Consider the following 16,807-nt stretch of genomic DNA (forward strand, 5'->3'; position numbering starts at 1 on the left):
CCCCCAAGGTGTAGGTATCCTGTAGGTTGAGGGGAGTGGAAAGTATTGGTGGGGGAGTAGGGGGTGGGTATTCGATCATTGAATTATCACCTTGGGGGCCCTCTTCTCATCGTATAATGTTGGGTATCTTTAGTGCAAATAATTCAGGAATATGAATACAGTAGAGAGTAATACACCAGAGACTGAAGCAGTGTCAAAAGTAAGAATTGCTGTGTGTGCATTTGAGAGAGAGAGAGAGAGAGAGAGAGAATACAGACTCTTATAGTCAGGCTTGAAAGCTTGGTGGTAGGTAAATCCATATTTGGAGATGATTTTGAAATAGTCTAGCAAATGGTGCACGAACAGGATTTCGTAAAAAGTGTACATGGAGTCAGTTTTGAAAGGATTGTGGTTTGGGGAGATGAGGTGTAGGCAGGAAAACCCACTCTAGGCCTGCAGCCTTCTTCTGTCTGTGTATCCCTCCCTTCCCCCTCCCTGAGTTTTAGTTTTTAATTACTTAATGCTGAAACGCACAGGGCTTATATAAATATTTGCAAATGCTCTTTCCTATTGATTTCTCTGAATAAACTGCCCTGCTCAGGTCCAGAGAGGAGGCAATTCAGATCTGTGGACTTTTTAAACATATAAAGTCTCTGGAGGAGTGTTCGCCTGTGCATGCATGTGTTTATGGGTAGAGTTATAGATATGAAGATTTTGGGGGGCTTTAGGGAGAGTTCAGGCTGTGGTTAGTGTTAACTGAGAAAGCTGGGCTGGAGCTGGCCCCATGGCCTGGCATTCCTGACAGATGTGTGTGTGTGTGTGTGTGTGTGTGTGTGTATAAGTACATAGTGCGTGGGTGTCTACACTGGGGAAGTCTGAATGTGGATGCACTTATACTCCCCCATCCCCCCCCCCCCATTACATGCGGAGAGTTTTCCAGGGCTCGGTGACTGCCTTCTCCTCAGGGTCACATTGAGTTCGAATCTGACCCAAGGTGCAGGAATCCTGCAATGGGGAAATAAAAGAATATACAGAATGGGGTCAGGTCAGCTGCTCAGAGGCCAAAACCCCTACAGCTGCTTTGATTTTATTTTTTTGTGTATATTTTAGGCTCCTCCTGCCAGGTTACAAATTGTGCCTCCCCCTCTCAGGTGTTTGCTCTGTAGCTTAAAGGCACCAGAGCCTATTCCTGGGTTGCTGTCTGCTCCCAGCAAGAACAGAAACCCCACAACACCGAATCCAAAACAAAACAAGAAGGGGGGCGTGGGGGGGGGCAAGAAGAAAAACCCTATTGAGTTCAGGCAAATAAGGTTGGGTCTCCAGATCCGATTACAGAGCTGCTTTGAATATGCAAGACAGCACACAAGACCAGTCATTCCAGTTACAACAAACTATTAAAAGAGAGAGAGAGAGAGAGAGAGAGAGAGAGAGAGAAAGAAAAGAAAAGGCATGTTTAGGTCGTAATTTGTTAGTACAAGGAAAAGAATCCCACATAAAGCTCCCCTTTCCCCCCCTCCCTTTGCTGGCTTCACATAGAATTCACTCACCCTTTTCCGATTCGTCTACTATATAGGTTCTTTTATTAAAATCTTTTGGGTTTAGGAAGATCGCTGCAAGCAACACATTTTCTGTATTTTTTTTTCTCTTTATCTTCGAGGAGAGTTGGCAGGGGTTCTGTGGTTTGCAGTTACACAATATGTTATCATGTTTTTAATCACTAAATCATTGCAGTGGTTATAGATTTACAGTCTTGGGGTATTACAGAGAGGAGCAACGGCGGCTATATATATGCTTTTAAATTACACCAATGTAAACTGCGTGCAGTAGCTGCGAATATGGTTGGCCGACTTCAGCACCCCCCCACCCCCCCAAGCATCTTAGTACTTTTCCCTCTGTGATTTTTTTTTTTTTTGTATTGTTTGGCTTTCGTAAAGTAAGCTATCCCCCACTCCTGTATTCCTTGTCTTTCAGCCTCCCCCAATTTTCACTGCAGGCTTCTAACCCCAGATAGGCTAGAATTCAAACTCTTTGAAATATACTTTGGATCACAGATTATAATAATAGCAATAATAATAAAAAGAGTGGATTTCCTAAGAAATCCTCTTGGTTTCCATACCGACCTCCTGTGTAGGGATGGAGAGCTGATCGGGAGACAGGGGTGGGCGAGAGAGGGAAGGGAAGGCGGGCTTGGAGCTGCTTGCCTGCCTGGAACCTCCAGTGTCCTGTCACTGCGAGCCCACTTTCAGCTTCTGTTTTTCATATTATTATGTAACAGAATCCTTGGCAGCATTAAAAATTCAGTATTACAAGCTGATTGTAATGCTGCCTCATTAGACAGCACTGTCTGGCCTTGTATTAAGTGAAACACAGAGCATGGCTTTTAGATTATAAACACCAATAAATATTAAGGATCAGCAGAGGGGGGAACTAGTCAGCTGGGTTTTTGGCCCCTTCTGGTTTTCTATCTCCTCTCATCTTCTTTCCTTCATCCTCCTTCCTCCTCCCTGTCCACCCTCCCCCTTTGGTAACTGTCATCTGTTTTCTTGGGATGCTGATGTGTCGACCCTGGTGACATTTTAGGAGGGCTTTTTATAGAGTTATCTTGTATACACAAAAGGTTTGGAAGTTTGTTTTGTTTTGATCTGCAATAAACAGGCCCTTCACTTTGCTGATGTCATTTCCGTTCATATTTGAGTTGTTTATTGTGTTTCTTCGCAGGGCCCTCTCATCCCTACCCCCACCTCGCTTTTTCAGCCAGAGCCTGCGACTGCCTGGGGAAGGGGGTACGCGTTCCTAAGCTGCCAGGTCTGGGTTCAAAGGCTGAGGGTTGCGTGTCACTGCCTCGTCCTAGGGTTCGCCCGCTGGGGAAGATGTTTCCAGCTTAGAATCTGGTTAAACACTCCGACATCCACTTGCCCTGGTATTTCCATGGCATGCAGTGATTCATCCCAGCTTCCTTTCTTTGAAGTGCCCCCCCTCCTCACACCCACACACCTTGTCTCTGTCTTTAATACATCCTTATTGTCCACTTCTCCATGCACCCCCCCCCCCCCCCCCCCAAAAAAACACCAACCTTGTAGTGATGACTTTGATTCAGTCGCAAATCTGAAGCTGGCATTAGCGACTTCATGCTGTGAAAAAAGAAAATGTTTTCAGGCGGTGCCCCACAGCCTCCCGACCATCACCTAGCCCTGATCAGTCTTTTTTTTCCCCTTTTGCGTTTATTTTTCTGCTCCCTGCCTTTTTGTAGACATAAAGGCAGTTCTGGTGTTACTAAAAACGGCCACAATGTCCAGTGTCTCTTATTTCCATGTGATCTACAATTGGAATCCCCCCTCCCCCCCCCCCAAAAAAAAAGTAGGGTGGGGAAAGGAAGGAGGGAAAACTTTGTAGGTCCCTAAGGCTTTCCTCTAATAGGATGATGGGTTTTAGGTTTAAAAAAATATTATTGTTTTGTTCTTTTAGGTTTAGAAATAATAAGGGGAGAGGGAAAAGCAGTCATTAGGAAGTTCACTGAGCTGCTTTCCAACTAAGACGGGTGAAAAATGAACCTGCATTGACACTTGGCTCCATGTGAAAGCCCCAGTAACCTCTCCCCCCTTCCGTGGCCCTGGCCTTTTGTTCCTGGAGAACGGAGCTAAGGTGCTTTTTCTCCCAGACCAAAGGCAGCAGGCAAGGAGTCCCCTTGTGTGCGCATCGCCTTTAGATGGCCTTCTCATGGTTATTGTCAATGCAGACTCCTGCAAACAATTGCTCCAGGGAGACACAAAAGCAAAAACATTTGTCCTATTTTTTTAACCTCTTTGTTTTAGATTTTTTTTTTATCCATTCTTTAAATTTCACAGTTTCTATTTGTCTGCAGAGAGACAATCGAAACAGCATGAAGCACATTTTACCGTAGGCCTCGCTGACGATTGGAACAGCCTCAATAGAAATCCAGATTCTAAAACACTGGCTGACTTGGAGGATATGTGAAATTTCAGCCCGGGCTCTTAAGTCAGATTAGCACAGATTGCAGACAAAAACGCACTAAAATGGCAAGATAAGAAAATGGGATTCTAGAATCATTTGGGGGGGGGGGGGCGGGGGAGTGTGAGCAGGGTTGTCTTTTGTTTATCCCTTAGTGTCCTGCCCCAAGAAGTGGTTGCTTCATAGGGAGGAATGGCCAACCCAAATGAAATTCTTCACTGAAACAAAAATCTGATCTTGGTTTGTGTGCTCCTGGCATATTGTTTAATTGATTGTTTTAACACATGTGTAGGGAAGCTGTTGGTACATACTATGGAATTGAGGCTGTGCTGAGATTTTGTGGTTTTTATTTTTTCAAACTCCAATTTATAGAAAGAGACCTTATTTCCTCCCCCTCCCCTTTCCTCTCCTGTTTCCCTTTTCCTTTCTTCTCCCTCCAACCTGCTTCCCTCCAAGAATTCAGTGGTTTGTATCAGAGTGCAAAGGGATGAGTCCAACAGTGGGACTGGCCCCTGAAAAAATAGGAGTCCACCTCGTTTTCCTAGCCCCCAAACAAAGCACTTCTCTACCGTAATGTATGGACCCTGATTGCGATGCTGTCCTTAAGCATCTGTCTGCCTTTTCATTAAAATTCTCAATTTCAAGGTTTAGAAACACAAATGTAAGAATCCCCTTGGGTATAAAAGTCTTGCATGGCAAATTCTCTTTGCCCTTTTAGAAATAATATTTTTGTTAACAAAAGGGAAGAAAGAGAGCAAGCACTTCACCTAATGCTTTAAAGCTGTTGTAAGGCAAGTCTTTTATTTTTGGCTTTCTTAAAACTTGGGCTTTATAACTTAAAATTAATTTGGAAAAGCTCCTTCCAATCACGGTTTTTAAAACATGGTTACTCGTTTGTGTCTTTCTTATGTGTGTGTTTGACAGATGTAGGGTCTGAGTTGGGGAGGGTGGGTAAGTTAACTAGATAATGTTCCACCCCTGATTTGGGGGTAAAAATTTAATCTCTGGAATTAGCATTGTAGCGATAGTTGGAGGCCTTGAGGTACGTGTCAGAGAAATGTGAATCAAATGATCTGTGTAGGCCTTGGCACGCCAGCCTCCCGTGGTTATGAAGGTGAGTGTGGCTGTTCTGAGGAAAGCCTGCATTCTCTGTCGCACCCAGGAGGGCCTGGTCACCTGGTGGGTACCTGGCCCCTGAATATAACTGCCTAGAAACGATGGGGTGAATTCAGGGCATGGGGTGCAATTTAACTTCAAATATTCTATTGTTTGTTTCAGGGATTTTTGTTTTTGCCCTCTCCTGGCTTTTTCTTTGTTAAAACCTCAAGGTTATTGAAGCAGTAATTTTAAAATCAGTGTGTCTCTATATTTTAATAAAAATACAGGGATCTGGAAAAATACACAAATCTCCCCTAAATCCAGTGTGCTGTGAAAATAGAGGCTAGGTTTAGCTGGAAGTCAGAATGCTGACATTCACTGTATCTTAGCTCAGAGATCATATTTACTTTCGCTGAAGTGTATGTGGAGACAGGGAGAGAGGGAGAGAGGGAGAGAGAGAGAGAAAGAGACAAGCCAGTTTGGCTCAGTTGGGATCACTGTAATTTACCAGCCAGCTAAGTGTTAGGGGGCTGGCCTCTGGCTTGGAGAGTGGGTAAGGGGAGGAGTGGGGAAGAGGTTAGCATTCCCTGATTTATTTTTAAATATTTATCCTTTTGGCTGTTGCCAATTACGGTTTGCAGATGAGATGAGACTAGTTACAGAGAACTGCCTTTTCTGAGAGCGGGTTTATTTGTCAGCAGTGTCCAAGAGCCATGAGAGTGCCAGATTGTCTCTGCTGGGTAGGTTAACTACAGATACCTGCCCTCAGAAGAGCCAGGGCCTTTCGGAGCCAGAGGACTGAGTTTGCAACCTGTCTTTCAGGGAAACAGTTGATTGCATAGACAAGTGCAAAAGTTTCAGACTCCCTCTGAAGAGGTATTGTTTTATTAATGATGAAAATCAGTTCTGGTGGAGGTAATGCCCCCAGCTTTTTTGGTAACCCTTTATCTTGATGCTCCAGAGGCCCTAGATTCCCTGCCTGTGGACTAACCTGTTACAATTTTGCCTGTAACAAAGGCAAGCTTGACCAGCTCCTACCATGTTTGTAGCTGGTGTTGGATTAAGATAAAGGAAACCCAGGGTTACTCCCAGTTCCACTTGTCAGGCCTCTGAGGTGCAGGAGGGCACATTGCCCCGTGTGCCCCTTGGGATGCTGGTAGTATCCTTCAGATCCCCCCAGGGCCTTCTGCCCAGCACCTCCACATCCTTCCAGATTACTTTATAGCTGGTTCTTTGGCATTCTCGCTTTTCTTTTATTGAAGATATTTATCTGTCGGCCCACCAGGTTCATGATGTCACCAGATTATGAGGTCGTCCCCTGTTAATAAAAGTTAAGATAAAGGAGCAAAATTAGATTTTCAGGGAGTGTAAACATTTTCTTACTGTCTTTAGCTCACGGGCTCCGGGTTGCTCCCAGGTAGGACATAGGGGCCTGGAGTCCTTGTGTTCCTGGAGACATTTCCAGAGACATCTCTGTGTTGTGAGTGCCACATTACTTGCGTTATTGCTAGCATCATCATCTTCATGTATTATTCATAGTCACTTTTTCAATTAAATTATTAATTGGTTTTCTTTAAGGTGTTCTCAACTCATGTGGCTAATATAAATAATAGTGTGTTTTGAAAACACCACCTGTTCTTGGGGCTTAAGTCAGGTGGTCTGGCAACAGCTCGGCCATGATCATATCCCGGTTTGCAAAATCATCCTCCACTTTCCTTTTTTGCTCTCCAGCACCCTCCCCCCCCACCCCCATACTCTCTCATGTGTGACAGAATTTGGCCTGTGCTCTCCTTTGTCCCTAATCGGACATGATTCCCTAGAGGCAGTCTTTTCTCCCAGGGCCCTGGCAGACAAAAAAAAAATTTTTTTTTGGAGTCTTTTTTTCTGGACTAAAATGTAAAATGTAGAGGGGGGTTGTCTGTCCCCAACAGGTTGGCTATTTACGTTAATTTGAACTCAAATTACATTGTGTAAAATGCCTTGTGCGTGGAGACCTGATAGTTTCAATCAGCCGAGCATCCTCTTCCTCCTGCATCAGTGTGCTTAATGCTAATACAATTCCATACATACAGCTCTTTGCCTCCTGAGCTTATTATATTTCTCACACTTGCATGGTTCATTATTGTGCAGTCGGGGAAAGGACTCTTAAGGTTGTGGGGCCAGCCTGGGTGGGTGGCTTTCAGAAAGGGAAAAATAGGTGCCCTTCTGTGCTGGGGGAATCAGGAATTAAATCAGACTGAGCGCGGGATTCTGACAGGGAGGACGATGACTTCCGGTGAGATTTCTCTGGTGCTGCCTTTGCATATGAGAATGGCGAAGGCGAACCTGGGGAGAAAAGTGTCCAGTGGTTGCTCTGACCAACTGGGGTGTCCCCATTAAATTTGACCTGGCAGTTGAATCTCCCTGTGAAGGGCATGATATATGCCTTATCTGAAATTGTGTGTGTGTGTGTGTGTGTGTGTGTGTGTGTGTGTGTTTTAAGGCAAGTCTTGTAAAAAGACTGTAAGCTTAATTGCAAGCTGTGACTTCTTTTCTTGACCCCCACCCCCCCTTTCTTTCTCTCCCATGAAAAACTCTATCCTTCAACTCTCAATGGAGATCAGGGGATGTTTTTCTAAGTTTCTGCAGCTGAAAAACAGAAGTGCCCTGTAAAGCAGTTAATAGGATGGGTGTGTGTTTCAAATAAATTCCTGTCCACATTGGCTAATGTCCCCATGCTAGAGTGGCCTGGCTGTGACGTGGATGGGGCCCAGAGACCCATGGCTCCGGTTCTGAGGCCTCAGGCTCTCTTTTGTGGCCGAGGGCGCGCCCCTTTCTTCTCGCCCGATTCTAGGCCGGCCCCTGACTTTTGATGAGAGAGAGGGGTCAGCGCCTGGGAAGGACCGGGCTTTGTTCCCGCCGGGCCCGTTCCCGAGGCGGCGCAGGCCCAGCCGCCCAGGGCTCCCGTCCCAGGCGCGCGGCCCGGCCTGCCCAGAAGCCAGTACCCGGAGAGCGACCGAGCGCTCGGGCCTCGCGCGCCCGGGCGTCCCCGTGTCCCTGCGGGCGCGGCCGCCGCCGAGTACCCGGCTTGCGCCCGGCACGACTGTAGATGTCAGGCTTTGCCCGGGGAGCCGAGCGGCGGCGGGGCTGTGAGTTTCAAATTAACCTTCCGCTTTGTTGCTGTGTAATGTGGATCCCCGAAGGCCCCCCGCCCCGCCCGCCCCCCTTCCCCGGGCGGTGAGCCTGCAAACTGCGAGTTGAGCTTCATTTACATAAAGCGATTCCGGGCGGGCGGTGAGCCGGCGGCGGGCAGGCCGGGGACCCGGACGCGAGCGCCGCGCCCCGTGGGTGAATCCCCGCCGCGCGACCGGGGGACCCTCCCTCCCAGGGAGGGGCGACCGCCAGCCCCCGCCGCCACCATGCGCCCCCCTGCCCTGCCTGCGGCCCCCCTGCACCTAGACAGAGCCACCTCGGAGTCCCGGGGGCGGCGGGAGGTGGGGAGAATGCCGCCTGGGGTGGGTAAGTTCGGGGCTCCGGTGCCGCTGGAATTTCCCATTGTCGAGCGCGCCGCGGCCCCCGGACCTGCGAGTGCCTCCTCCCTCCGGAGGTGTGCGGAGCCTTTGTGTGCCAGGTGAGTGGAGCCTCCCTCCCCAGCCCGCCAGCCGCCCGGTTCGCACCGCCGGCCTAGAGCGGCGGGCAGGTGCTGCAAGTCTTGGCTGAACTTCCCATTCTCTTGGGGCATGTGGGGGAAGGGCAGGCTGGATGCACTTGAACTCGTAGATTCCAATTGGAACCTACCTGGCGTGAGAGTGTCTAAATTCTGCTGGGTACAGAGTGAAGCCCTTCCTCCTTCCATCTTTCCTCCTCTCTCTCCCTCCCTTCTTCCCTCCTTATTTTGCTTTTGGATTAGTTCCTGCCTTCTGAATACTTGCGGTACTAGTGTCATTTAAAAGTTTGGGTTCCTCCGCCTTAAAATGCGCCCTTTTCAGGCACAAGGGAAGTCACTGGTCAGTTTGAAACAACGTGAAGAATGTGCTTATTGTGGAGTAATTAAAGGGAGAATCAGAGGTTTGGAGCTGGAAGGCACCTTTGGGGATCCACTTGCCCACCCTCTAATTTTAGTTTGTTCGCACTCTGGAAAAACATTTCCGTGGGGGAGAGGGGTGGAGGAGAGGGAGAGCTGTGATGTTTGTCCTGTTAAAGGAGAAAGATTGCCCAAGTTAGGTCAATAGCAGGGGAAAAAAAAGTAATCATTGTAGACTAATAGAGGGAAAAGAACTTTCTGGAAAATAGTCTTTTCAGCTTTGGACATACCTGTGTTATAAGAATGGTAAAACACCTGGAGGGCAAAGACCATCACTCGTGCCTGGTGTATTATAGGAGTGCATTGCCTGGCTTAGTAGTGCACAGTATATAAACTGGTTTAAATGAAACACGTGAGCAGGTGAATCCAGGAGGGTCCTTACTGCTCCCACCCCCTGTTTGTGTCATTTAACAGGCCTGGAAGACTCTGAAAGCTACTGACAGATAAGCTCAGAGAGATTAGACAGCCCCACTTGGGCACTAGGAGAAGGCCTCCCCACCCCTCGTGGGGGGGTGGGGGCTGGGGCCTGTTTCGTGGAATCTATCAAGGCAAAGCAAGAAAAACAAACTTAAGCCTTGAAGGTAGATAGTGGGAAAGTTACACGTCATCTTATTTCATCCCATGCTTTGAGATCCTTGGAGACAAGTCACTAAATAAATAGAGTATAATTTAAAGCTTGCTCCTGCTAGCTGGGGAACTTTGTTTCTTTGCCATCAAGCAGCAGGTGCGAGTTTGCAGAGTTAGCCCCTCGAGTCCCCTCATTCCTAAATTCAGGAGGTGTCAAACCTTCATGTTCTTTTAATGGCTGTGGTTTCTGGATAGGTTTCAAGGGGAAACCCTAAAAATCATGAGTTCCAGGAGGCTGGGCTGGAGAAGGAAGCCCAAGTGCTGGGGCAGAGACTGCATTTGAGAGGAAAACAGACACCTTCCAAGGTAACCTGATTGAGAGAGGCCAAGGCTAGAACGTGGCCTGTTCCTAGTTTTTAGAACAGCTGCTGGCGGCCTGATATTCTGAATCCTTCTTTTTACCTAACCCAAACACGAAAAGCAGTTAGGGGACAGAGGTAGGATATGTGGGAGGTCAGGAGCCCACTGTTCTAAATAATTCAAGGGTTTCAGGAAATGAGTCATTGGAGAGAGAGAGGTACATACCTGGATGTTTGTGCACCTGTATTTTTGTGCATTCTATTTTGCAGAGACCTCGAAAGCCCCATTTCAGAGGGTATATGACTATGAAGGCCAAGAGAAACTTTTCCTGTCTCCCGTCCTTAAATTACAGGACTAAGGAGATTGTCTGCACTTCGTTTCTAGCATGTGTTCAGAGAGCGTGTGAGTGCCTCTCAGAATGGGCTGGGGTCACACTTTGCTCTTTTATTTAATTGCCCGAGTGTTATTTAACAACACGGGGCAGAGGCAGAAGCAAGCACTTTTACACTTTAAAATCAGCCCTTTTGGAATCACAAGGAATTAAATGACTTGGAGACCTTCTGTCTTTATGACATGGGTCACCTCCCTCTCCCAGCTCTCTTTTGAAATGGCTGCACTTTCTGTGGGATAGAGCTGCTGTTTTCCAGTTCTCCTGAAAACAGTTTTGATGGACAGGGAACTATTGAGAAACGCGTGGTAACTCTTCCAAAAAAAAAAAAAAAAAAAAAATCTGAGCTGCTTCCCCAACCACCTGAAACTTTAATTTTGGTTTCTTCCCTTCCGTCTTTTATTTGCACAAATGAATACTCAGGGAGGGTGGAAAGGACCCAAATAAAACAGCACTCTCAGCAGGCCTCTGTTTGGCTCGTCCCAACAGGACAGTGAAGTGCCTTCCTTCTTGCTGCTTTGGGATTGGATTTAACTGCCGTGTAACCTCCGTGCCAATGGACTGCCCAGTGGCAAGGAGCTAAAATAAGCGAGATTTCAGTTTTCATCATTATGACTTTAAATGATGATTACTAGACACTCCCAGGACAGGCCTGGCTCACCTTGGATGACCCACAGGTTGTTAGTTCATTAGAATAAATCTGTGATTGTAGAATACTAGCAAAGTATTACCTGGGGCTGGTGATGATTTAGCTTGGTTCTTTCAGTTCTGGTCACGAGCGGTATCCATGGAGCGTGTCCTTATTGTTGCTGTGTGCTGTTGGACAGCAGTGGAGCCTTTTTTTTTTTTTTTTTTTGTGCTTCTCAAATGTTAATGTGAGATCTTGGAAATACTAGAAGGACCAAAACAGACCCTTACCTAAGAAATTGCTTGTATTGTAGATTTGCAACAGCCTCATTAACACGAACACATAAATATTTAGGTGACGAAGCAGCATTTTGTAAAAGTGTAGGTAACTGCTCTATCCCTAGAAGGGAAAGTGACTTGTTACACCCACTTTTTAGAGTATCCAGTTTGCTTCTTAACCTGAAAGGTTTAGCTTTATCTTACTGGGGAGACAACAGTGACAGTGATTCTGGCCTAAAGAAACTTGGAAGCTTCGTCTCACACTTGCCAGTATTACAGGGATAATGCACCTGACTCTGTACCCTCCACAAGAACAGTATGTGCTGTGGTTCATACTCTCGTTTGTTACTAGAGTGGTTGCTTGCTCTTAGCCCCTGTTCCTGTAATGCTTGGGCCTGTTGGCCTACTCTGGTTCCCAAGGCTGGTCTAATTAACCAGGATGGGGGCGGTACCATTGAAAACACAACAGGAAGGCAGATTCCATTACAGTGAACTTCATAGGGGTATCCACATGCTCTGGTATGAGAATTTGGTTGTGATAGTGATTGCTAGAAATCACAGCCCAGCTCAGAACCAACATCCTGGGCCTGGGGATGCAGCTTCTAAAAGCTACAGTCAAGGAAATCGGGACCCAGTTTTAATCGAATCCAGACAAGGGAATGCCTTTGCAGGAGCTAGTCTCAATCAGATTTTAAAGGGTGCCTTTTCTGTCCAAAGCACAGCGTCCTGAGTCCATAGGCCGCTCAAATTGAGAAATATACAGAAGCTAAGATTGAGTCAGATTGCCCCGAGAGAGGAAGTGTGGCAAAAATCTTGGCTCATTGGCAAGCCTCTGACAAAGTTCAGATTAAGGAGAAAAACTACAAAATCAACAACTGTCAGCTTTCTTTTCTATGTGATTTAAAGTTGGCTGCCGGATTGTCGGATTGTCGCTTTGCACATATTCCAAGAGAGCCATCGGATGTTAGAGGGTCCCCTCCCCCAACGTGGTAAATGACTCCTGTATGGACAGGAGCTGGGGAATTGACAGCAGCTTTGTGTTTCACAAGCAGTGAGACAACTCCAGTGTTGTGTGTGTGTGTGTGTGTGTGTGTGTGTGTGTGTGTGTGTTTTTCCCTGGTTTTCATTCTTTGGGGCAGGGGATAGGATGGTGAGGACGAGGCAGTGAGTGGTCTAGCAGTGATGGGTGTGTTTCTAGAGAGTTCTTTGCCCAAGGAAGGTGCCTTTGATTCTTATTTGTAACTTTTAAAGGTGATTTTTTTTTTCCGTTGATGTTTCTTCCCCTCTTTGACTGTTAATTGCTTGGAGTTTCTTGCTTTTGCAAGGATATGGATGTGAATAAAAATGGGAAAAGAGACAGAGTTTGCTAGGTGACAAATTTGGCTTCATTTCAGAGTAAGACTTCTGTTTTGTTGGTTTTAACCTCAGACAGGGCCTCTTAGCAAAATGCCTGGGCTTAATCTGCCTTTTGGGTGAGCCCTTCTCCCTTCCCACGGGAGGGCCATCACGCAGTCATGTCAACACGGGGATTAATGCATAGGGGTTTTGGTGTGCCCTTCCAGAGAGGTCTTAGCCGGCCTCCTGTGTCCTGGGGGTAGGGGATGGGGGGCTTTAGGTGGTTCAGTTGCTCATGCTTTGAATTTTGTGCCACCTTCAAGGTGTTTCCATCCTCTTCTCTCCCTGAAGTGGGACTGAGGCTTCTGTAGAAGGGAGGAGTCGGGTGGGCTCCCCTCACACCCCCTGCTCTCTTTGGGTGTTGCTGGTTTGGGACTGAGGGCATCAAAACCCCTTTGCAGACCACTCTTTGTGAAGATGGGGAGGGGCTGGCATCCCTCTCCCCATCTCTTCTGCTAATCACATAATGGCCTTAAAGGCTTTCTGAAATGATTATCTTGTCTTTAATTTTAAGTGGCTCTTTTGGGGCAACATTTGGGAGTTCATGGAGTATCTTCAGTCATCTGTAGGGAGACTCTGAACTGGGAAAACTGGCTCTGTTGGGCTCTGTGAAAAGACAGTGGAATTTTCATCTGCTGCCGATTTCACGCACTGTCCTGAAAGTGATTTTGGCCACAAACCTTTGATCTGGGAGTGAGACAGCCCCCACCTCCTGCTTCTGGAGGCAGGAGTTGGTGACTGCTCAGACCTCCCTGCTCTGTGTATGTGAGAAAGTGTGTGTGTGTGTGTGTGTGTGTGTGCGCGTGTGTGTGTGTGTGTGTGGGGGGGAGCAGTAGCTAAAGAGAAGGGCCGAGTAGTGGGGTGATTGGGGCCTAAGGCATGGTGAGGGCTTGTAGACTGGGAAGGAACAATGTGTAGACTTCCGGAGGGGTAAGAAGTGTGGAACAACTTGGAGATTTTGGTGGGCGGGGGTGGGGGTGGGGGTGGGGGAAGTGGACAAAAAACAATTTTGCTGGTTTCTTGGTTGTGCCCAATTTCATCCACGAATGTGGCTGGAGAAAAATGTTTCTGAGTGTGTTGGTTGTGCTAGGTTTTGAGTGAGAGCTGTAGCCTGTGCATGTGTCTGTTGCGGGCTGTGTGTTTCAGTACGAAACTTCCAGTTGACAGGCACCTGTACACCTTCTCACTTGAGTCTCCTTAGTGGAGAAGCTGGAGCCAGATTAGCTCAGGGAAGAAAAGACCAAGGGGCTTAATTTGATACTTGGTTTCAGCCCTGCAGCCCCCGCCCCCTCCCAAAGTCATATAAGTGCCTGTTCAAATATGGAAGTCTCCCTTCAGTGTATAAAAAAGCTCTTTTCAAAAGAGTTTTGACTCCCGTAAGTCTATAAAAAGTACATATGTGTAGACGTGAACTAACTTGCTTCCCACGCTTACGGTCTCTGAGTGGCCCGTTTTGGACAACTTTCTCTTCCTGACGTTTGTGTCCAGTGAAAATGTGCTAAAAAACACGTGTGTGCTTTTTTTCTCCTTCTCAGCAACTTTTCTTTCTTCTTCTTCTTCTTCTTTTCCTTTTAAACAGTTTTTCTTAACTGCTCAAGAAACAATGCAAGCCTCTTCCACCATTTCAGACCCTGCTTCCTAAAATGCTCTTTGGCTCAGGGCCTTGGTTCTTAATGTACATTTGGCTTGTAGGGGGAGTGGTTTTTGCTTTCCTTGTAACAGCTCTGTATTTCTCTGTGGAACATCTGCATCCTTGCTAAAGCGTCAAGTCAACTTTTGGACACTCCAGAAGCCTGGATTCAGTGTGTATTAGGAGGTTGATCTCACTGCAGAAGTGACTGTTTTTAAAATATCACCTCTGTCCTGCCAGATTCTTGAACGGTGTCACTTTTATATTTGATACATAATTATTGCCAGGGGACAGGCATTGATAGAGACTGTCCGACTGTATACCTGACTGTACACACACTTGTTACCTGGGCCTACCTGGCTTTTAAAATATAGCTCCAGGCAGAGGATGGCAGTAGTGAAAATAACAGGGGTTTCCTGCCCCCACCCCCCACGTTTTCAGAGGGGGGTGGTTGAGGCTTGTTTTTCCTCCGAAACTATGAAACCCAAAGGTAGAGGGGTGTTTAGGGAAAGCGGAGAGTCATACATTTTGGGAAAGGACAGTCAGTTAATTTTGCCCTTGCTGGGAAAGCTGTAGCAGTTATCTAGACAGTGGAGAAATTGGCTGATACAGACTCCGGAGTGTCTGCTTGGAGGGAGGCGCCCTCTTCCTCACTGGTTGAGAGAATTCTAAAATGAAACCGGGGAGAGGTCAGTTTAGGATAAGAGAGTGGCTTAGGAACCAGCCCTTAAAATGGGGGTTCTGTTCACGCTCAGTGTTGTGGGAGAAGCAGAGATGAAGCAAATGAGCCTGCTCTTTGGGAAGCTGGCTCTTGTTCATCTGTCTCCCCGAGCCTGGACCCCTCTGCTGGGGTCATAGACTGGGGGGCCCAGTTCTGGTCTGGCACCTCTCTGTGACTGTGGACCAATCAGGTAACCTCTCTGAGCCTTGCCTCCTTCACCTACCGCCTTACCTGTAAAATGGGCACGATACACACTTCACATTTATAGTGGGAATTCAATTCAATAAAAACAGGCTTCACAGCGCTTAGCCTGTTGCGTAGCCTCCCCACAAATGATAGTTCCCATCCCCACGTCCTCTTCCTTTGTATTTCTTTTGTTGCTGCTGCTGGCCTCTGCTACCTTTTGTTTCCCAGCACCCTGGAAGAAATAAACTCAAAGGTCCAGCATTCCTTCGGGCGCTCCCCCTATGGGCTGGGAATAAGGCCAACTCTTTTTGACATCGTGCAACTAACTGCATTTAGGAGTGAAATAGACATAGTGTCCTCATCCTCCCCAGCCCTCCCCTCACGGGCCCCCCCACCCTGCCCCCTGAAGCTGGCAGGCGGCCTTCTAAGTGAGCAGCCCACTCAATGACCCACCTAGAGAGGCCTTCCCGGGCTGGCTTGTATATGCTAATAGGCCTGACTTGTCCTGGCTTGTTTGTAGTGATTTGTGGAGGCATTTATATGCAAATACTATCAACTTGCTGAGTTAATTATCATGTGCCGAGCCCCCACCCCCCCTTCCTGCTATGCCTCCCAGCCTGGCTCTGCAAAAGGGGCTGTTCTCATTCATCCCTGCGCTCTTCCTGTCTCGGCCTCTGCTGTCGTTTGCCCTGTCCCCTTCCTGTCCCTGCAGACCCGATCACAGCTCTTTGCTGCCCTGTCGCCCATCCCTGGAACCTCTGTAGCCAAGGGTGGGCATGTAAGTGGCTGGCCCAATTGGAATCCTCCATGAATGGTGTCACTTTGCATGCAGGGCAGTCTGGCTTACATTGCTCAGAGCTATATTTTTATTATTTTTTTTTAAAGTTTATTTGTTTATTTTGAGAGGGACAGAGACAGTATGAGTGGCAGAAGGGCGGAGAGAGAAAGGGGGAGAGAATCCCAAGCAGGCTCCGTGCTGTGAGCGCAGAGCCCGACATGAGGCTCAAACCCATGAAACCTGAGCGAAAAACCAAGAGTCGGACGCTTAACTGGCTGAGCCACCAGGCGCCCCCTGCTCTGAACTTTAAACCCCATTTTTACCTACTAGCTTGAAAAACAGACCTACCCAGGCCTATCAACTCTTGACCCTCAGTCCTCAGTCTGGTGAGACAGTGACTGTTGTTTTAACATTATTATTATTATTATTTTCATTTGCCCACATTGTTGATACCACTAAATCTTGTTACCACTTCTGAGCCTCCAGAGAAACCATTTTGTGAAGGGGTGCCCCTCCGGCCCCCTATCCCTGGAAATCTGAGTATTTTGAGAGAGACAGAGTTGACCTCTGTCAACTTGAGATGACCTCAGTTGTGGTTGCTTCCTGCTTGTATGTGGGCAGTGTTGACACTTGGGGTTGGCTCATTCTTTATTGGGTGAGCTGGGGGGTGTCCCTGACTTCTCTCCACTGGTGTTATACCCATCCCAACCCCTAAAAGAAAAGTGTCTCCAGGAATTGCTCACTGTCGCCTGGGAAGGCAGAATCAC

At 47.4% G+C, this 16,807-nt stretch overlaps 1 protein-coding gene and 1 long non-coding RNA gene across 2 annotated transcripts in view; one reads left to right on the forward strand and one right to left on the reverse strand.

Moving 5' to 3' along the window:
- Positions 1–1,254: 1,254 nt before the first annotated feature.
- Positions 1,255–6,516, reverse strand: LOC125916473 (uncharacterized). The gene is made up of 3 exons (XR_007455928.1): positions 6,085–6,516; positions 3,053–3,110; positions 1,255–1,653 (listed from the first exon to the last, which is right to left on the reverse strand). It is a non-coding gene; the product is annotated as an uncharacterized LOC125916473 (long non-coding RNA).
- Positions 6,517–7,754: 1,238 nt separating this feature from the next.
- ZFHX3 (zinc finger homeobox 3) overlaps positions 7,755–16,807 on the forward strand; it is a 237,236-nt gene continuing 228,183 nt past the window's right edge. Inside the window, 1 exon segment of the mRNA XM_049622703.1 lies at positions 7,755–8,656. The gene's annotated coding sequence lies outside the window, so the exon portion shown is untranslated.

The sequence above is a fragment of the Panthera uncia genome (genome assembly GCF_023721935.1).
Source record: "Panthera uncia isolate 11264 chromosome E2 unlocalized genomic scaffold, Puncia_PCG_1.0 HiC_scaffold_20, whole genome shotgun sequence".
Taxonomy (NCBI): Eukaryota; Metazoa; Chordata; class Mammalia; order Carnivora; family Felidae; genus Panthera; species Panthera uncia.